Raw genomic sequence first — 22875 nt, forward strand, 5'->3', positions numbered from 1 at the left:
ACCATTTAAACATAAATTTGCTGCATCCATTCAAAAGACCTGTGGTTTTCAATCAGGGTGCCTACAGCTGTTGCATTAGTTGCAGATTGATCTCTCTCCCACCAAGCGATCCCTCCACCCATTGAAGCAGACAGGCTCCCTGTCATCAGCTGATTGCAAGCTGGGAAAAATCCGAGACAACAGTCATTTTGTATGCTGGTAAAAATAAATATTGGGGTGAAAATCACATAAGAATTGAGAGAAAACCGTCACACACAGATACAGACACTATATTATGAACTACACTCACTTTACAGCCCCTGTAGCATAGTCAAATAAAAAAAAATTCCTGGAATACCCCTTTAATTGTAAACTTCTCACTGCAATGGGAGAGACTATGAGGGAATACTATCTTTGCCTACTGCCTACATGCCTCTATCACAGTGAGCACCATCCAGGCAGGAGGCAGTAAGAAGACCTCTGGGTGGCAAACAAACAGATTGGACCTCCGAATATTTGTTAAGGTGGTGCTGATCGGTAAGTGGGACAGCGATGGCAGCACATAAATGCCGTTATTGCTATTGATCGTGGCACTTTAGGGGTTGATGATGGAGACCAGCTTGATCGTCGTTCTCCATCATTGGCTGTAAGTGCACGGCCGCTGCTATCAGCCATCACTTACATTCTATGAAGTGAGCTTGGTGGATAAAAGGGGAATGCTGGTAATGAACTTCTTATCCCCTTTCTACATAATAGGGAATAAGTGTCTGATCACGGTGGGTCCGACCACTGGGACCCCCCATGATCTCCTGCCCGGCTCCCTGGCTCTCCTCATGCATGGAGGGACTATCACTTTGTGCACGAAGCGGTATCGACCACTGTACAGAACGGTGATCGACATGCCCCATCCATGCAACTTTTTGGGAGAGCTGTAGAGTAGATACACGGGCACTATATCTCAGGCGCTCCATTAGAGATGCATGGAGGGGGCATGTTGACCACAACTCCATCACCGTTCCTGTGGATAGGGTATAAAAAGTTCCATACCAAAGTTCCCTTTTTAAAGGGGTACTCCGGCCCTAGACATCTTATCCCCTATCCAAAAGATAGGGTATAAGATGTCTGATCACGAGGTCCCGCCGCTGGGGACCCCGCGATCTCTCCTGCAGCACCCAATTGTCATCAGCCTCAGGCCGCGTTGACTTGACTATAGATGCCAGTGACTGACTTGACCTGACTGGAGATAGAGGAGATAGAGAAGCTGTGACTGTAGATTACTTGTAGACTTGTGGCTGCAGACTTGACTTGAGGCTCCTATGACTCCAGACTCTTAGGCTCAACTGCACCTCAGCAAAGACTCAGGAACTAAGAGAGAGAAGAGACTCCTCCCAGGGCTTTTATGGGGAGACTCTGGTGAGGTCCCATTGGTCACTCTTAAGTCACCTGGTCACTGATTCCTCCTGGGTAACAATCACATGACAACTGGTGATCACATGTTAACCTTTCTTAAAGATACAACATTCTTATATACATAACATAGGGGACAATATACAATTACAGTAGAAGAGATGCAGGGGGGGGGGGGGGGGGCAGGGGACACTGCAGGGAGGCTGCCTGACAGGACAGCAAGGGTACAGGGTAACAACTCCCATACTGGGCCACCACAGTATTTCAACACAAAACTAAGCAATTTGCAAATATACACTACTCCAAACCGAGATTAAAAAAAGGCATGTTTTTCATCTCACAGCCTCCATTACTGTACTTGAATAAAATTTACCACACATTGTTTGAACATTTAATAACTTTTCTCAACTCTGTGAGATTTTAGTGATGAGCGGCAGAGGCCATATTCGAATTCGCGATATTCCGCGAATATATGGACAAATATTCGTCCTATATTTGCGAAATTCGCATATTCGCTATGCAAGTTCTTTTTTATGCAAAAATTCACATAGGGAGACATTTATCAAAGCATTTAGTAGTTTTTTTTTTTTTTTGCTTAAAATTGTCACAAAAAAGTAGCAAGTGCGACTACGCTCTTTTTTCTGCGACTTTTTGATTGTGCAGTGTCCTAAGAAAAAAAATCTTGCTTTCTAAAGCAAAAAGTGATTTTTGACTTGCAGTGGTCAGAGATTTATCAAGTGCGAAAGTCGCAAAAAAGTCGCATTACATGAAAAAACTTACTAAATTTACTCCAGCTCAGACCTGGAGCAGAAAAAGCTACTACCAAAGCAAAAAACAATAACAATTGCTTACGTGAAAGCAATTGATAAATAAGTCGCACATAAGCAAAAAAAATAGTAAGAAAAAAATAACTAAAAAAAGGAATACATAAGCTAACATTGATAAATGTCCCCCATAGTGCGCATGAGCAATTATATCTTTCACCTAAAAGAATGGAGGGATCAGTGTCCTCTGACAGGAAGTGCAAAAAACTAAAAAGAAAAAAAAACGCATATTCATTACGAATATATATCACTATATTGTAAATATTTGCGGTAAAAATTTGCATTTAGAATATTCACGCTCGACACTAGTCTCCTCCAACATCAGTGTCTGACCTCACAAATGATAGACTGAATGAATCGGCAATATTTTCCCCGGACAATTGCAAAATCTTGTAGAAAGTCTCCACAGAATAGAGAAAGCTGTTACACCAGCAAATGTGGGACAACTCTATATTATTAATGCCTATAGAATTACAATGGGATAGATAGATAGATAGATAGATAGATAGATAGAAGATAGATATGAGAGATAGATATGAGATAGATAGATAGATAGATAGATAGATAGATATGAGAGATTGATATGAGATATAGATAGATAAATAGATAGAAGATAGGTATAAGATAGATATGAGATAGATATGAGATAGATAGATAGATAGATAGATAGATAGATAGATATGAGATAGATAAATAGATAGAAGATAGGTATAAGATAGATATGAGATAGATATGAGATAGATAGATAGATAGATATGAGATAGATAGATAGATAGATATGAGATATAGATAGATAGATAGATAGATAGATAGGTATAAGATAGATAGATAGATATGAGATAGATAGAAAGATAGATATGAGATATATAGATAGATAGATAGATAGATAGGGGGAGATGTATCAATGTTGTTTTTGGTAGACGTTTTTTGTAGATCATTTTGTTTGGTCTAAATTTGGAGCAATTTCTCCAAATTTATCAAACTTGTGCAAGCCCCATGATAAATTTTGTGCAATGGTCTAAATCTCCACAAAGTTCTATTTGTAGACGTGTTCTACACCTCACAGGAATAGTGGTGTATTCTGGACGCTCGGCTTTTGTTCTATTGTTTTTCAGGATTCCACTGAGGTTTTTTTTTGTCCACCAGCAAAAACGCCTGAAAAACGGTCCCAGCTTTTCCTGCATTTTGGTAATTTTTCTTGGGGGAGATTTATCAAAAACTGTACAGAGGAAGAGTAGTGCAGTTGCCCATGGCAACCAATCAGATTGCTTCTTTACAAAAATGAAAGGAGCAATCTGATAGGTTGCTATGGGCAACTGCACCGCTCTTCCTCTACATAGGTTTTGATTAATCTCCCCCCTTGTGTTTTTTCTTGCATTTTTGCTGGTGTGCGGAAACAAACATTTTTGTACCCTGTGTGCATTTTTTTCACTGCAGGTACTACTCCATGGGTCGGATGCAGAGCGCCCGCCCCACGGAGTGTAAGGAGGTGAGGAGTGATGTAAAGCATATACATATACAGGATGCAGAGCGCCCGCCCCACGGAGTGTAAGGAGTGATGTATAGCATATACATATACAGGGTGCAGAGCGCCCGCCCCACGGAGTGTAAGGAGTGATGTATAGCATATACATATACAGGGTGCAGAGCATCACTACTTACCTCTGCCCACTGTATAGTATACAGGGGGCATAGTGTATCCATGTATACTATACAGGAGCCCAGCAAGGAAAGAGTTAACCCACACTGCAGCTCTGAGTTAAATCTTTGTGCGCTCTCCTGTATATACAGCCATCTATAGATGACTGTATATACAGGATACAGTAGGCAGACAAGAACAATTGGAGGCTCCCTGTTACACACTGCAGTATGGGCGCACTCACCAGGTGAGATCGCAAATGATGTCCTAACCTTTTTTTTTTCTCATTTCAGATACGTGAATGGGGAGGACTACGTCAGATTCAGTGTATTGCGGTGATGACAGCTTTTTAATGTCAATAAAAGGTTTAATGAGGGCTGTGTGGGGAGTGTTTTTTTTTTTAAATACATTTTTTTTTCAATGCCAGGCTTAGCGTTAGCCACAAAAACAGCTAGCGCTAACCCCCAATTATTACCCCGTTACCCAGGCCAACAGGCCTGGAGTGTCAAAAATAGCGCTCCTGGCTGGGGTTATTTAGGATGGGGAGAGCCAGTAACAATGGTCCTCGCCCACCCTGGTAACGTCAGGCTGTTGCTGATTGGTTGGTATCTGACTGACACTGAAAATATGGGGAACCACACACTTTTTTTTATTACAAAAAAAAACAACACATAGGCTTCCCCATATTTTCAGTGTCAATCAGACACCAACCAATCAGCAACAGCCTTACATTACCAGGATGGGCGAGGACCATTGTTACTGGCCCTCCCCAGCCTAAATAACCCCAGCCTGTTACTGCCTAGGCCAAGGAGCGCTATTTTTGATGCTCCGGGCCTGTTGGTAACGGCTCTTCCCGGCACCCCTGTGGCGGTTAGTACCGGGGTAATAATTGGGGGTTAGCGCTAGCTGTTTTCGGGGCTAACGCTAAGCCCAGCTTAGTAATAGATTCCGTCTACAAGACGGCTTCCACTACTAAGCCTGAAATTTCAATTATAAAAAACACAACACATGAAATAAAAAATGGATTTAAAAAAACACTCCCCCACAGCCCTCGTTAACCCTTTTATTGACATTAAAAAAATGCTAGTCATCGTCACACTCCACCGAATCTCAGGTAGTCCTCTGCATTCACTTATCTGAAATGACATTTTTGGCGCTCTCCCCTAGGTAGAGCGCACATAATGCAGTGTGTTCCTAAAGAGGGAGCCTCCAATTGTTGCTAAACTACAACTCCCATCATGGGGGCTGTAGGTAAACAACAGCTGGAGTCTCCCTGTTTGGGAACACACTGCCAAAAAGGCTCTGTTCCCATTATGCAAAACGCATAATGAGAACAGAGCCATACTTACCACCCTGGCTTCAGGCCTGGACTGTGAAGCTCCGCCCCCTAATGATGTCATCACTAGGGGGCAGGGGCGGAGAAGTTGCAAGGGGTCTCAAGAGTGAGACCCCTGAGATCCGTCAGTCTGCCCTTGGACTACTACTCCCATCATGGGAAATTTTGTGTCCCATGATGGGAGTAGTTGTAGTACCGCAGTGCTGAGGGATGGCTCTTACACATCCCCCAGCTGCGAAACTGTATTGCGACTGTTAGGACTACTACTCCCATCATGGACAGACTCTGTCCATGATGGGAGTTGTAGTCCTCGGGCTGAAGGACAGATCGCAGCAGGTCATTCTCCAGAGACCCGCTGCGATCTGCATTTATTAACTTAAAAAGCCGGCGGCAACGCTGCACTCCCCTCCCCCCTCCTCCTGTATACAGATGTCACGATTCATAATCCCCGCCTCCGGGAGAGGGGAGCTCTGATTGGTGGAAAGCTATTCACCACTATACACCAATTACAGCTCCTGTCTTCTGGCAGGGGTTATGAATTGTGACAGGTCTATACAGGGGAGCGAGTGGAGCCGCTTCTACAGTATATAATTGTTATGTGTACTGTACCCCCCCCCCCCCCCCCAGACTAATACTGACCCCTTCTACTGTATATAATTGTTATGTGTACTGTACCCCCCCCCCCCCCCCAGACTAATACTGACCCCTTCTATAGTGAGCGCTGGGACCGCTGTGTGATTGACAGGTCCCCAGTGCAAGTGTCCGGCCCCACTGACCTTTACATGTTATAAATCTTTATGATACACACTGCCCGTCCTCCTCTTCATTCTTCTCATACCGGAGACGAGCGGCTTCTGTATCATAGTCTATAGACAGAGCGCCCCCTCCCGGCCTCCACACTGCACAGGGCTGGGGTCAGACGGCAGGGGGCGCTCTGACTATAGTGAAAGCAGAAGCCGCGCGTCTCCGGCATCAGAAGAATGAAGAGGAGGACGGGCAGTGTGTATCATAAAGATTTATAACATAGAAAGGTAAGTGGGGCCGGACACTTGCGCTGGGGACCTGTCAATCACACAGCGGTCCCAGCGCTCACTATAGAAGGGGTCAGTATTAGTCGGGGGGGGGGGGGGCAGTACACATAACAATTATATACTATAGAAGGGGTCAGTATTAGTCTGGGGGGGGGGTACACATAACAATTATATACTGTAGAAGGGGTCAGTATTAGTCTGGGGGGGGGTACAGTACACATAACAATTATATACTATAGAAGGGGTCAGTATTAGTCTGGGGGGGGGGGGTACAGTACACATAACAATTATATACTATAGAAGGGGTCAGTATTAGTCTGGGGGGGGTACAGTACACATAACAATTATATACAGTACTGTAGAAGCGGCTCCACTCGCTCCCCTGTATAGACCTGTCACAATTCATAATCCCCACCAGAAGTCAGGAGCTCTGATTGGCTAATAGTGGTGAATAGCTTTCCACCAATCAGAGCTCCCCTCTCCCGGAGGCGGGGATTATGAATCGTGACATCTGTATACAGGAGCCGGCGGCAGCGCAGTGGAGCCGCATATACCGCCGGCTTTTTAAGTTAATAAATGCAGATCGCAGCGGGTCTCTGGAGAATGACCTGCTGCGATCTGTCCTTCAGCCCGAGGACTACAACTCCCATCATGGACAGAGTCTGTCCATGATGGGAGTAGTAGTCCTAACAGTCACAATAGAGTCCCGCAGACAGGGGATGTGCGTCTCTCAGCGCTCCGGTACTACAACTACTCCCATTATGGGACAGATTCTGTCCCATGATGGGAGTAGTTGTAGTACTGCAGTGCTGAGAGACGGCTCCTGCATCCCCCACCTGCATCTTCCACCGTCTGCCATTTTCTACGAGTCCTTGCTAGCACTCTTAGGTTTAGACTACTTTTCTTGCAAAAAAGCGCAATTGCGCAAAAAAAAACATCTACTTTTTTTTTGCGCAATTGATAAATACCAGTCCACTGGATTAGGTGGTGTACGGTAGACCAAACTGGTGACAACTTTAGAAAACTGTCCACCAAAAAAAACGCAGCTCTATGCAAAAAAAGCGCAATTGCGCAAAATTTGTAGACGTGAAAAATGGTCTAAATGCAATGATACATGTCCCCCATAGATAGATAGATAGATAGAGTGCAGAAAGCAGCACATCCACAGAAAATCAACAGAAATTCTAGGTGCACGCAGCCAACTTTACTTTTTGCTGAAGATGGAATAAATATCACCTTTTTGCACTAGTCACTTTGTGTACTGCGGTTATATCTTTTTTTTATATATAGATAGATATATAGATAGATAGATAGATATGAGAAAGATAAATATGAGATAGATAGATATGAGATAGATAGATATGAGATAGATATGAGATAGATAGATATGAGATAGATAGATAGATAGATAGATATGAGATAGATAGATATGAGATAGATAAGAGATAGATAGATATGAGATAGATAGATATGAGATAGATAGATATGAGATAGATAGATATGAGATAGATATGAGATAGATAGATATGAGATAGATAGATAGATAGATAGATATGAGATAGATAGATAGATAGATAGATAGATAGATAGATATGAAATAGATAGATATGAGATAGATAGATATGAGATAGATAGATATGAGATAGATATGAGATAGATAGATATGAGATAGATAGATAGATAGATAGATATGAGATAGATAGATATGAGATAGATAAGAGATAGATAGATATGAGATAGATAGATATGAGATAGATAGATATGAGATAGATAGATAAGAGATAGATAGATTTGAGATAAATAAGATATAGATAGATATGAGATAGATGGATAGATAGATATGAGATAGATAGATATGAGATAGATGGATAGATAGATAGATAGATATGATATAGATAGGAGATATATAGATATTAGATAGATAGATAGATAGATATGAGATAGATAGATATGAGATAGATAGATATGAGATAGATAGATATGAGATAGATAGATAGATATGAAATAGATAGATAGGAGATAGATAGATATGAGATAGATAGGAGATAGATAGATATGAGATAGATAGGAGGTAGATAGATAGATATTAGATAGATAGGAGATAGATAGATAGATATGAGATAGATAGATATGAGATAGATAGATATGAGATAGATAGATATGAGATAGATAGGAGATAGATAGATAGATATGAAATAGATAGATAGATTTTCCACAAACGCTTGGATCTAGTAATATGAAGTTCCGTAGATTTTCTTACCTGATGCTATTTTACAGGATTGTATCTACCGCAGACCTCTCGATGTGTTTCCGCATTTTCCGCATATGCTTTGGAGCATAACTTGGCACATCTATTTGGCATGTCATCCTGGCACACACATGGGTAAAGCATATGTTACATTGCTGGTAGCTCTCGCTCTAATTGTACTTTTCTCCCTGAGCAGACACGTGGAGACACAAAGCCCACTCGCTGTGGGGGGATTTTCCACCTCTGTGAATTTATTTTGGGCTTATTTGTTTCTCTCTCTTCTCCGCAGGCCGTGTGATTATAGATATAGAAGAACTGTGGGCTTCAATACTCAATCAATGCTGCTAATGGTTCTGCCACCTTCAGGTCCTGCGGTGCCTGCAGTATACACAACTCTATGAATATGCCCGTCACTCATACCCTGGCGTTCAATAAGGGGCAAACTGAGGTCTAAATGTATCTGGAACAGCTGGAAGACTCGTAACTACTATACAACCCAATGGGAAGCAATTCATAAAGATGTGGATTATTTGTCCATAAAAAGACCTTTCATGCCTGACACATTGATGTCTACAAAGATTTTTATTACTTACGACCCCTAATCAGAGTCTTTTTTATGGTTCTGGAATGTTCAGAGTTACAATCCAAGAAAAGTAAATAAAGCAACACTAGATATATACTGGATATATACATTAGGCAATGCTAATATCTTATGACCAGGGCTCAAGTCCTGCAGGAACTCATGGGAACGGAGTTCCTGCACCTTTTCCACAGCAGGAACGCAGTTCCCATTAGCAGGAGTCCTGCAGGACCAGCCCTTAAAGGTGTACTCCGCCCCTAGATATCTTATCCCCCCGATCTCGGCTGCAACACCCCAGACATCCGGTGCACGAAACTTCGCTCTGTGCTGAATGACTGGTGATGCGGAGCAGAGGCTTGTGACGTCACAGTAATGCCCCCTCAATGCAAGTCTATGGGAGCAGGAGTGAGGGCCATCACGCCCCCTCCCATAGACTTTAATTGAGGGTCCGTGACCGTGACGTCACGAGCCTCCAGCGTTGCACCCAATGCTCTAAACAAAGTTAGAGTTCCCACACTTTTTTTTACCAGGACTTGACCCCTGCTTATGACCCATTGACCATCACCCCTCATCTATCACTTTTTCGCTGCGACCGGTGATACGCCGACGGCTCTGCGGCGTCCCCGTCCCCAGGAAGTGGAATGACGTCAGCACTGCCGGACCGTGAGGCCTGTGCCGGACCAACGGGGGCTCGTAGGAAGGTATGTATGAGTTAATTTTGTTTATTTTTGAGGCACGGTCATATGTAAAACGGTACCACAGCAGTTGTCCTTTAAGTTTGGGTCATTAGACCGATGATCGAGAGGCACTCATGACCATAATACGGGTGGAAAAATGCATCCTGCATCCATTCAACTGAAACGGACCTTACTCAAAGACTACACTGGATCTGCCAGCCATGACAAACCATTCTGTTTCAATGAGTGTCAGTTAAAGGGGTATTCCGGGATTTTTGATTCTTTAAATGTAAGACAGAAGCACCAAAGTTAGTCTAGTTGCTAATATACTCCACTTACCTATGTTTTGTGGCTGGTATTGAATTGCTTTGTCTTTCTTTTCCCCTAGAAGTTCATTTTCGGCAGCCTACAAAATGAGTGCTGTTTTGGACCTTTCCCAGCTTCCTATGCGGCCCGAGACAATACATCATAAGACAAGTTCTTAAAGGGGGCCTGTCACGATTCGGCAGGCTGGATGTGGATCCTCTGTGTCAGCGAGGGATTGGCGTGGACCGTGTCGGTGGACCAGTTCTAGGGTTGGTACTGGTTTTCACCAGAGCCCGCCACAAAGCGGGATGGTCTTGCTGCGGCGGTAGCAACCAGGTCGTATCCACCGGCAACGGCTCAATCTCGCTGACTGCTGAGAAGGCTTGGGACAGAAGGACTAGGCAGAGGCAAGGTCAGACGTAGCAGAAGGTCGGGGCAGGCGGCAAGATTCGTAGTCAAAGTGGATAGCAGGAGATCTGGAACACAGGCTTTGGACAACACTAAACGCTTTCACTGGCACAAGGCAACAAGATCCGGCAAGGAAGTGCAGGGGAAGTGAGGTAATATAGCCAGGGAGCAGGTGGAAGCTAATTAGGCTGATTGGGCCAGGCACCAATCATTGGTGCACTGGCCCTTTAAATCTAAGAGAGCTGGCACGCGCGCGCCCTAGAGAGCGGAGCCGCGCGCGCCAGAACATGACAGCCGGGGACGGGTAAGTGACTTGGGATGTGATTCGCGACAGCGGGTCTGACCGGGGCACTGCAGAGAGAGAGACGCCGCGAGCGCTCCGGGGAGGAGCAGGGACCCGGAGCGCTTGGCGTAACAGTACCCCCCCCCTTAGGTCTCCCCCTCTTTTTGTCTCCTTGTCCCTTCAAAAGAGACGAGAACATAGGGGACGCCTCTTGAGTCTCCTTCAGAAAAAAGAAGTCCTGGGTAGCTATACCAGCGGCAGGCAGTTCAGTGAGAATGGGGAGGGGGGGCAGAGGGTGAAGCTTGTCACGGGGCAGAGTGTCACCAGGATGGGGGCTATGAGGAGACACGGCACAGTCCTTATAGGCCTTGGGGAGACCAGGCACAGGAGGAGACACTGAGGCCCGACAAACGGGACTGGGAGCAGAGATGAGGCATTTCATACGGCAAGCAGAACCCCAATTCTTGATCTCCCCGGTGGTCCAGTCAAGGGTGGGAGAATGATGCTGGAGCCATGGCAGACCGAGGAGGACTTCAGAGGTGCAGTTGGGAAGGACGAAAAATTAAATCTTTTCGTGATGGGGTCCAATGCACATTAAGAGGGGTTCTGTGCGGTAACGCACAGTACAGTCCAACTTCACTCCGTTGACCGAAGAAATGTAGAGTGGCTTGACGAGACGGGTCACCGGGATGCAGAACTTATTCACCAAAGAGTCCAGAATAAAATTTCCAGAGGCACCAGAGTCCAAGCAGGCCACGGCTGAGAGGGAGGAGTTGGCAGAAGGAGAAATCCGCACGGGCACAGTGAGACGTGGAGAAGCAGACTTTGTACCAAGAGATGCCACACCCACGTGAGCTGGGTGCGTGCGTGCGTGCGTTTCCTAGACATGGAGCACGAATAGGGCAATCCACCAAGAAATGTTCGGTACTAGCGCAGTACAGACATAGATTTTTTTCCCTACGGCGAGTCCTCTCTTCATGGGTCAGTCGAGACCGATCCACTTGCATAGCCTCCTCGGCGGGAGGCACAGGGGTAGATTGCAAAGGATACTGTGGGAGAGGTGCCCAGAGATCAAGGTCTTTTTCCTGGCGGAGCTCCTGGTGTCTCTCAGAAAAACGCATGTCAATGCGGGTGGCCAAATGGATAAGTTCTTGCAGGTTGGTAGGAATCTCTCGTGTGGCCAGCACATCCTTGATGTTACTGGATAGGCATTTTTAAAGGTCGCACAGAGAGCCTCGTTATTCCAAGATAATTCGGAAGCGAGAGTACAAAATTGGATGGCGTACTCGCCTACTGAAGAATTACCCTGGACCAGGTTCAGCAGGGCAGTCTCGGCAGAAGAAACTCGGGCTGGTTCCTCGAAGACACTACGGACTTCAGCGAAGAAGGACTGGACTGTGGCTGTGGCAGGATCATTGTGGTCCCAGAGTGGTGTAGCCCAAGACAAGGCCTTTCCAGAAAGAAGACTCACTACGAACGCGAACTTAGACCATTCTGTGGGAAATTGGTCCGACAACATCTCCATATGTCGGGAACATTGAGACAGAAAGCCACGGCAGAGTCTAGAGTCCCCATCAAATTTGTCCGGCAGGGACAAGCGGAGGCTAGGAGCGGCCAGTCGCTGTGGAGGAGGTGCAGGAGCTGGCGGAGGAGATGGTTGCTGCTGTCGCAGTGGCAGAAGTTGCTGTAACGTGGCGGTCAACTGCGACAGCTGCTGTCCTTGTTGGGCAATTTGCTGCGATTGCTGAGCGACCACCGTGGATAGGTCAGCGAGACTTGGCAGCGGCACCTCAGCGGGATCCATGGCCGGATCTACTGTCACGATTCGGCAGGCTGGATGTGGATCCTCTGTGTCAGCGAGGGATTGGCGTGGACCGTGTCGGTGGACCGGTTCTAGGGTTGCTACTGGTTTTCACCAGAGCCCGCCGCAAAGCGGGATGGTCTTGCTGCGGCGGTAGCAACCAGGTCGTATCCACCGGCAACGGCTCAACCTCGCTGACTGCTGAGAAGGCGTGGACAAGAAGGACTAGGCAGAGGCAAGGTCAGACATAGCAGAAGGTCGGGGCAGGCGGCAAGATTCGTAGTCAGAGAGGATAGCAGGAGATCTGGTAACACAGGCTTTGGACAACACTAAACGCTTTCACTGGCACAAGGCAACAAGATCCGGCAAGGAAGTGCAGGGGAAGTGAGGTATTATAGTCAGGGAGCAGGTGGAAGCTAATTAGGCTGATTGGGCCAGGCACCAATCATTGGTGCACTGGCCCTTTAAATCTCAGAGAGCTGGCGCGCGCGCGCCCTAGAGAGCGGAGCCGCGCGCGCCAGAACATGACAGCCGGGGACCGGGACGGGTAAGTGACTTGGGATGCGATTCGCGAGCGGGCGCGTCCCGCTATGCGAATCGCATCCCCGCCGGCAATGTCAGTGCAGCTCTCCCGGTCAGCGGGTCTTACCGGGGCGCTGCAGAGAGAGAGACGCCGCGATCGCTCCGGGGAGGAGCAGGGACCCGGAGCGCTCGGCGTAACAGGGCCTAGCTGCTTTGTCTGTTGTGTGTGAAGTAATTTACAAATCTATTTAACTTTCTGGCACCAGTTGATTAATTTTTTTTTTCCACCAGAGTAATACCATGATCAAATAAAACCATGATACCATATTAAGTAATACCATGATCAAATAATACCACCACACCATGACTGAAAAATACCACCATTATATGGGTAAATAATACTGCCATTCCATTAGTGAATAATACTGACATATCATGAGGGAATCTTACTGTCATTGTATTAATAATACTGTAATACCATACATGAATAATACCATCACACTATAAGTTTATTATACTGTTAAACCATAAGTGAATAATACTGCCATGAGTAAAAAAAAACCTTCATTCCATAAGTAAATAATGCCGCCATATTATCATTAAATAGAACCACCATACTATCAGTGAATAATTCTGCCATACTATGAGTGCATAACACCACCATTCCATATGTAAATAATACCGCCATACTATGATTAAATAGTACCACCTTATTATCAGTGAATAATTCCCCCATACCATGAGTGAATAATGTCTTTTTGCCATGACCAATTAGTGCCACCATACTATGAGTAAATAATACTGCCACACCATGCATGTATAATACCGCTATGCCATGAGTGAATTTAACTAAAATACAGTTTACACATAATACCATCAATTGCTGGAAATCACTGACCCGGGACATAAAATAAATATGGGCTTATTTGAGAAATTAAGATTTGTAAATGTCCTAAAATGTATTGGCTCTAAACTTAAATTTTTTCTGTACTGTTTATGACAGTGTATACTGTAACCAGTCCCCAAAATCTGCTCTCTGGTATCCATTACCTGTAATGTTATTACTCTACAGAAATGTATCTAGGCCTCTTTCAAAGAGGGTATCCAGGAATAGAAACCCAGAGCTAATTTCTTTCAAAAACAGCTCTATGTCTGCCCCCAGGTTGGCTGTGGTATTACAACTTGCCTTCATTCACTTAAAAGGGGTTATCCCCTTTTTTTTTAATATCAACTGGCTCCAGAAAGTTAAACAGATTTGTAAATTACTTCTATTAAAAAATCTTAATCCTTTCAGTACTTATGAGCTTCTGAAGTTAAGGTTGTTCTTTTCTGTCTAAGTGCTCTCTGATGACACATGTCTCGGGAACCACCCAGTTTAGAAGCAAATCCCCATAGCAAACCTCTTCTAAACTGGGCGGTTCCCGAGACAGGTGTCATCAGAGAGCACTTAGACAGAAAAGAACAACCTTAACTTCAGAAACTCATAAGTACTGAAAGGATTAAGATTTGTTAATAGAGGTAATTTACAAATTTGTTTAACTTTCTGGAGCCAGTTGATATATAAAAAAATGTTTTTCCTGGATAACCCCTTTAATGGAACTGAGCTGCAGAACCACACCCAACCTGGAGAAAGGCGGGGAGCGGGAGTTTTTGAAAGAAATTAGCTCTGTTTTTCTATTGCTGAATAACCCCTTTAGTACTAAGTTCACACTGAGCTGTCATGTTCTGGCAACCTGCGGAATGTTCGCCCAGAAAACACAGGCAGACATTCCGCAAGTAGAATGTCCAGCCGTGTTTTGTGGGAGGGAACATTCTGCAAATATTCTGCTGTGTAAACATAGCCTAAATCCGCCACGCCCCCTCCCATAGACTTGCATTGAGGAGGCGGGGCATGGTGTGATGCCACGAGGGGTTGTGGCCGTGATGTCACAACCCCCGCCGCCCGCACCCAGCGTTCTAAATGAATGTCGGGTGCTGCACAGAGATCCTTTGGATAGGGGATAAGATGTCTAGGGGAGGAGTACCCCTTTAAGGCATGTATTTATCATATTGTATGGCAAATATAACAAGGAAATGACACCTTAATGACATGTCCACCCATCCGCGATGTAAAATGTTTATTCTGTAAATGGAGCTTAATGTAACATCCTCTGGCAGCACTTATGGTGATGGCGATGAACTAAATGGATTATGTTACATGGTCACAAGCTGATCAGCATTTACATTACCGCTAAATATTACAAATACAATGGAGCAAAATAAGATGCAGAACGTTATGTCTGGGGAAGGAAATGCAGACAATGGCCCAGACTCACAAGTCTCTGGTAACATATATGGTGAGCTGTGATTGGTTGTTATGGGCAAAACCAGACAGTTTTGTTTTCAGATTGATAAATCTGGCCAAATATGTAAATGGCATAAGTATATACTAGACATGAGCGAACTTACAGTAAATTCGATTCGTCACAAACTTCTCGGCTCGGCAGTTGATGCCTTTTCCTGTGTAAATTAGTTCAGCCTTCAGGTGCTCCGGTGGGCTGGAAAAGGTGGATACAGTCCTAGGAAAGAGTCTCCTAGGTCCTAGGACTGTATCCACCTTTTCCAGCCCACCGGAGCACCTGAAAGCTGAACTAATTTTCCAGGAAAAGTCATCAACTGCCGAGCCGAGAAGTTCGTGACGAATCGAATTTACTGTAAGTTCGCTCATCTCTAGTATATACAGTGGTCCCCCAACATAGGATGGTAATCCGTTCCAAATGGACCATCGTTTGTTGAAACCATCGTATGTTGAGGGATCCGTGCAATGTAAAGTATAGGACAGTGGTCTACAACCTGCGCACCTCCAGATGTTGCAAAACTACAACACCCAGCATGCCCGGACAGCCAACGGCTGTCCGGGCATGCTGGGAGTTGTAGTTTTGCAACATCTGGAGGTCCGCAGGTTGAAGACCACTGGTATTGGAGGTTGTACTCACGTGTCCCTGCCGCTCCGGACCGTCACCGCTCGTCACCGCTGCCCTGGATGTCGCCGTCCATCGCCACATCCCCAGGGTGTCCCCGACGCTCCGGCAAGGCCTCTGCTTCCCCGGCATCCTCGCTCTCCGTCGCCGCCATTACGTCGCTACGCACGCTGCCCCTATTGGATGACGGGACGGCGTGCGCAGCGACGTGATGACGACGATGGAGAGCGCCAACGATGAAGGATCCCGAAGAGGACGCGCCGGAGCCCCGAGGAAAGGTAAGTGATCGTCAACGGACCACACGGGGCACCATCATCTTAAAGTGGACCTGTGATCATTTGTAAAATCCCTATCCCTATACTGGTACGTACAGATTTCTTAGGGAGAGTAGATCACATACCTTTTTACAGACTGTCGTTACCTTTGTTCCCTGAAGCACCCATCCCCCCTCCCCCATTTCGGAGATATGCAATGTTTTATTTTCATCTGACAGATTCCTATATCCATCAGATGGGCTTTCATATGATGCGCTGGAGGTATGGGTGGGCTCAGGCCTAAGGCGTAAATAATGTACTTCCCTGCAGTACGCGCTCCCATCGCTTCCTTCTGACACCAGGGGGGGGATATTACCCTCAGCTTGGCCAATCTCCATCTAATGGGAATGCTGGGAGTCGTGGTTTTGCAACAGCTGGAGGCACACTTTTTTGGGAAAACGCTGTCGTCATAGGTATAAGACAGTGTCCCCGTCATCCACAGCCCCATAGCAGTCTCCTGCAGCCTCCACTAACATACTCTACTGCAGTGGTCTCCAACCTGCGGACCTCTAGATGTTGCAAAACTACAACTCCCAGCATGCCCGGACAGCCGTAGGCTGTCCGGGCATGCTGGGAGTTGTAGTTTTGCAACATCTGGAGGTCCGCAGGTTGGAGACCACTGCTCTACTGTATGCACCAAAATAGTATCTCTCATCCCGGTAGTTTCCGTCCCTTTTAGAGATGAGCGAACTTACAATCAATTCGATTCGTCACGAACTTCTCGGCTCGGCAGTTGATGCCTTTTCCTGCGTAAATTAGTTCAGCCTTCAGGTGCTCCAGTGGGCTGGAAAAGGTGGATACAGTCCTAGGAAAGAGTCTCCTAGGACTGTATCCACCTTTTCCAGCCCACCGGAGCACCTGATTTATGCAGGAAAAGCCCTCCACTGCCGAGCCGAGAAGTTCGTGACGAATCGAATTTACTGTAAGTTCGCTCATCTCTAGTCCCTTTATATTATATGCAGACGCTTTAGATGTAATTGCCTGAAATAATGAGCTTAAGCGAAGAGGTGAAGTGTAAATGTGTAATCGGAGCAACATCGCCGGGCGCGGGCCGAGCCGCCATACTTTACTTAACACTTATTAGCATGAAAATGATTGATATTAAACATGTTTCCTGCATTAGGAATATTCATGACGGCAGAGGGCGAGCGACTTACTGCCCTGTGTGCGCGTCCGAGAGCTCTTACAGCCGCATTCATCATAGATATTATACTGCGAGCTAAATATAATTATCCTGGAAGAAAATACGATGTGGAAAGAGGACTGGTATTACAGTATATCATGTTGTAGGACGGGGAAGAGAAGCTGTCAGGCTTTGCTTACAATGGCCAAAGACATACAGTAGGATAGATGATAGAGATGAGCGAACTTACAGTAAATTCAATTCGTCACGAACTTCTCGGCTCGGCAGTTGATGACTTATCCTGCATAAATTAGTTCAGCTTTCAGGTGCTCCCGTGGGCTGGAAAAGGTGGATACAGTCCTAGGAGACTCTTTCCTAGGACTGTATCCACCTTTTCCAGCCCACCGGAGCACCTGAAGGCTGAACTAATTTATGCAGGATAAGTCATCAACTGCCGAGCCGAGAAGTTCGTGACGAATCAAATTTACTGTAAATTCGCTCATCTCTAGTTGAGTCTAATTTAAAAAAAAAACTTCAATCTGCACTCAATATGTACAAATAACATTTTACATTTTTTTATTTTTATTTCTTAAATAGGGAAAAATGTAAAATTAGCATGGACAGAATTATTCAGACCCTTTGCTATGACACTTGAAATTTAGCTCTGGCTCCTCTCATTTTCCTCGATCGTCTCTGAGATATTTCTACACCTTGGTTGGAGTCACCGGTGATAAATTCAGTAGATTAGACAGGATTGGGAAAGATACAGCCCTGTTTATATAAGGTCTCACAGGTGACAATGCATATCAGAGCAAATTCCGAGCCATGAGGAGGAAAGAACTGCCTGTAGAGCTCAAAGAGAGGATTGTGTGGAGGCACAGATGACGAAGGGCTTTGGTAGGAGAGGTGACCAAGAACCCAATGGTCACTTTGGCTAAGCGCCAAAGATCTTGTGTGTAGATGGGAGAAACTTCCTGAAGATCAACCACTAAAATGTAAGGCACCGGCTTCACATTCACGCCTGAACACCTGTTTCGCACTTGAAACACTAACGAGTCACATGACACCACGGAAGGAAAATGGCAAATTCGGCCCAATTTAGACATTTCCACAGTTCATTGAAGGAACCACGCATGCCAATACGTACTGTGACATACTGAAGCAGAGCATGGTCACAGACTGGGCTACAAACACCTCCAAGACCACCAATGCCTTGCTAAAGAAGCTAAGGGTATAGTGATGGACTGGCCAAGCATTTCTTCTGACCTAAACCCTATTGAGCATCAGTGGGGCATCCTCAAACGGAAGGAGAGGGAGCACTAGGTTTCTAATATCACCAGCTCTGTGATGTGGTCATGGAGGAGGGAAGAGGACTCCAGTGGGAACCTATGAAGCTCTGGTGAACTCCATGCCCAAGAGGCTTAACCTGTTAAGGACGGCGGGCGTATCCATATGCCCCCGTTTTAAAGTCCTTAAGGACTGAGGGCGAAATATTGTATTTGTGAATAAAAATAAAATTTATTGGGAATATCCATTTTCCTTACAAGCAGAGAGCTTCAAAGTTAGAAAAATTAAAAATTTTCTAAATTTTCATGACATTTTGGGATTTTTCACCAAGAAAGGATGCAATTAACGCCGAAAATTTACCACCAAAAAAAGGAGAATATGTCACGAAAAAAAACAATCTCAGAATATTCGGTAAAAGCGTTTTAGAGTTATTAACGCTTAAAGTGACGGTGATCAGAATTGCGAAAAAGGGCTCAGTCCTTAAGGTGAAAAAGGGCTCAGTCCTTAAGGGGTTAAGGCAGGGCTGTGAAATGATGGTGGTCACACAAAATATTGACAATTTTAACCCAGTTCAGACATATCCACTTACTGTACTCACTTTTGTTGCCAAGGTTTAAACATAGAAACATAGAATGTGTCGGCAGATAAGAACCTTGCAGCTACAACTTCTGCAGGAAGACTATTCCATGCATCCACTACTCTCTCAGTAAAGTAATACTTCCTGATATTACTGCAGAAACCTTTCCCCTCTAATATAACACTATGTCCTCTTGTGGTAGTTTTTCTTCTATATAAATCTCTTCTCCTCCTTTACCGTGTTGATTCCCTTTATGTATAAAAGTCTCTATCATATCCCCTCTGTCTCTTCTTTCTTCTATACATGTTTAGGTCCTTTAACCTTTCCTGGTAAGTTTTGTCCTGCAATCCATGTACTAGTTTAGTATCTTCTCTGAACTCTCTCTAGAGTATCTATATCCTTCTGGAGATACGGCCTCCAATAATGCGCACAATACTCCAAGTGAGGTCTCACCAGTGTTCTGTACAGCAGCATGAGCACATCTCTCTCTACTGCTTATACCTCTCCCTGTACATCCAAGCATTCTGCTTGCGTTTCCTGCTGCTCTACTACATTGTCTTCCTACCTTTAAGTCTTCTGAAATAATTACTCCTAAATCCCTCTCCTCAGATACTGAGGTCAGGACTGTGTCAAATATTCTATATTCTGCCTGAGGGTTTTTACCCCCCCAGGTGCATTATTTTGCAATTACCCACATAAAATTTCAGTTGCTTGAGTTCTGACCATTCTTCTAGTTTGCCTAAATCCTTTTCCATCTGGCGGATCCCTCCAGGAACATCAACCTTGTAACATGTCTTTGTGTCATCAGCAAAAAGATCAATACCTTACTATCGAGACCTTTTACAATATCACTAATGAAGATATTAAACAATATTGGTCCCAGTATAGATCCCTGAGGTCCCCACTGATAACAAGACCTTGCTCTGAATATTCTCCATTGACTATAACCCGCTGTTGTCTGTTACTCAGACATTAATGGTTGTGTGTTGAGTTATTTTGAAGGGACACAACATTAAAGGGGTTGTGCGCTGCCCTGCAGTTCGGAGCTCCGCTCACAATGTCTGGAAGTTCATTACTCCGAACGCTGTGTGCGGTCTTCCGTGTTCGCAGCCGCCGGGCATGACGTCACGCCCGGCCCCTCGCGACATATCGCCCGCCCCCTCAACGAAAGTATATGGGAAGGGGGCGTGACCACTACCACGCCCCCTTCCCATAGACTTTGGTAGAGGGGGCGAGACGTAACGAAGGGGCCTGGCGTGACGTCACGCCCGGCGGCCGCGAACACGGTAGACCGCACACAGCGTTCGGAGTAATGAACTTCCAGACACTGTGAGCGGAGCTCCGAACTGCAGGGCAGCGCACAACCCCTTTAAGTGGGAACACCCTCACATTTTTTTTTGTATTTTATTCTATCTTTTCATGTGACAATACGGAAATGACATTCTGCTGCAATGTAAAGTAGTGAGTCTACAGCCTGTACCTGTATACCAGTGTTTAAAGGAAATCTGTCAGTAGCATGTTACACAGGCTTGTAGTGCGGATGATGCTGATTAACACAGCACACACATTGTGTTAATTCACCCCGCTGTCTCGCCACAAATTGCATTTTTCTACATATGCTAATGAGGGCCTTGGTGCATGGGCGGAGCTCCAATCCAAGCTTCAGGCACCCTGACATCATCTTCACCGGGCGGCCGCTGCCCCCGACTCATCAATATTCATAAACTCCCTCCCTGCTCCTTCGGCCGTGTCACAGTACTGCGCATGCGCCGCATACTGTACAACAACGTCTGCAGTAGTGTTGCTCGAGAATATTAGCAATTCGAATTTTATTCGCGAATATCGCATATTCGCGAATTCGCGAATATAGCACTATATATTCGAAATTACGAATATTCGCTTTTTTTTCACAGTACACATCACAGTGATCATCCCTCTCTACTTCCAGCTTGTGTGGTCTAAAGAAAGCTCTAATACTACTGTGTGAGACCTCCGGGCGAATATTCGCGAATATTGATCCTTCCCTTTTTTTAGCTTGTGGGCCAATTAGAATGATGCAAATGCAGTTGTCTGAGATTAGCAACATATATATGAAGTTCATAAATTTTCACACATGCAAATTTTTATGCATGCAAATTTTCACATATGCGAATTTTCGCCTATGCGAAAAAAATGTGAATATTACGAATATGCGAATTTAGCGAATATATGACGAATATTCGTCCATATATTTGTGAAATATCACAAATTCGAATATGGCCTATGCCGCTCAACACTAGTCTGCAGCTGTGAAGCTGAGGGGAACGCCGCTTCCGGGAGGTCAAAGTAAGCAGCGCATGCGCAGTACTATAACACGGCCAAAGGAGCATGGAGGGGGGTTTTGAATATTGATGAGCCGAGCATGGCGGCCGCCCAGCGAAGATGACGACAGGGTGTCGGAAGCTCGGATCGTAGCTCCGCCCATGCCCCAAGGCCCTTATTAGTATTAATAGAAAAATGCAATTTGTGGCGGAACGGCGGGGTGAATCTACACAATGTGAGTACCATTTTAATCAGCATCATCCGCACTACAAGCCTGTGTAACGTGTTTAGTGCTGGACATGCTACTGACAGATTTCCTTACATTGCAGCAGAATGTCATTTCAGTATTGTCACATGAAAAGATAGAATAAAATACAAAAAAAAAATGTGAGGGTGTTCCCACTTATAGGAGATACTACAGTGGTCCCTCAAGGTACAATATTAATTGGTTCCAGGATGACCATTGAATGATGAAACCATTGTATGTTGAGACCATAACTCTATGGAAACCTGGTAATTGGTTCTGAAACCACAAAAATGTCATCCAAAAATAGGAAAAAGTGAGAATTAAAGAAAAATAAGTAGATAACTAATACAGATAAAGCAAGTTCTTACATATAAAATCTACTGTGAGCTGTAAATCAGCTGTAGAGGACAGGAGCTTCTTCAGGGTCCTGTACAGTACACAGTGTCCTAAAAAGTAACATGGAGCCGTCATCACCTGGTGTCCAAAGGAGCAGCTTAGGCTGAGTTCACACCACGTTTTTTAACTACAATTCCCGTATACGGCTGTGAGGAGGGGGCGGGGCTTAATCACGGCGCCCGCACTCAGCCGTATTCGGGAACCATATTTAATGCATGTCTATTTGCCGACCGGAGTGAACCGCAGCCTCCACTAGGCTTTGTTTTAGTCCGTATGCGGTTTCCTGACCGTAGGCAAAAACGCGGTCGACTGCGTTTTTACCTGCGGTCGGGAAACCGCATACGGCCGAAAACGAAGCCGACCGGAGGCTGCGGTTCACTCCGGTCGGTTCATAGACATGCATTAAATACGGTTCCCGAATACGGCTGAGTGCGGGCACCACGATTAAGCCCCGCCCCCTCCTCCTAGCTGTATACGGGAGCCGTAGTTACAAAACGTGGTGTGAACCCAGCATAACCCTGGTACAGGTAAAGAGGACTATAGAAAATATAATTCCTCCCTGTACTGTAGGGAGCGCTACCAGACACCAGTCAGTGCACGCACTTCAGTAATACAGGGGTTTTACCAGT

General features: G+C 45.3%; 1 protein-coding gene across 4 annotated transcripts in view; it reads right to left on the minus strand.

Annotated features, from left to right (window-relative positions):
* Window positions 1-22875, minus strand: part of TRPC6 (transient receptor potential cation channel subfamily C member 6) — a 227461-nt gene that overhangs the window by 133428 nt on the left and 71158 nt on the right. Inside the window, exon 1 of one of the 4 annotated variants that reach the window (XM_056561537.1) lies at window positions 2371-2397. The exons of the other annotated variants lie outside the window; for them this stretch is intronic. The gene's annotated coding sequence lies outside the window, so the exon portion shown is untranslated. Of the gene's footprint in view, window positions 1-2370; window positions 2398-22875 lie in introns of those variants that run through there. 4 annotated transcript variants of the gene reach the window in all.

Source organism: Hyla sarda, chromosome 2 (genome assembly GCF_029499605.1).
Source record: "Hyla sarda isolate aHylSar1 chromosome 2, aHylSar1.hap1, whole genome shotgun sequence".
Lineage (NCBI taxonomy): Eukaryota > Metazoa > Chordata > Amphibia > Anura > Hylidae > Hyla > Hyla sarda.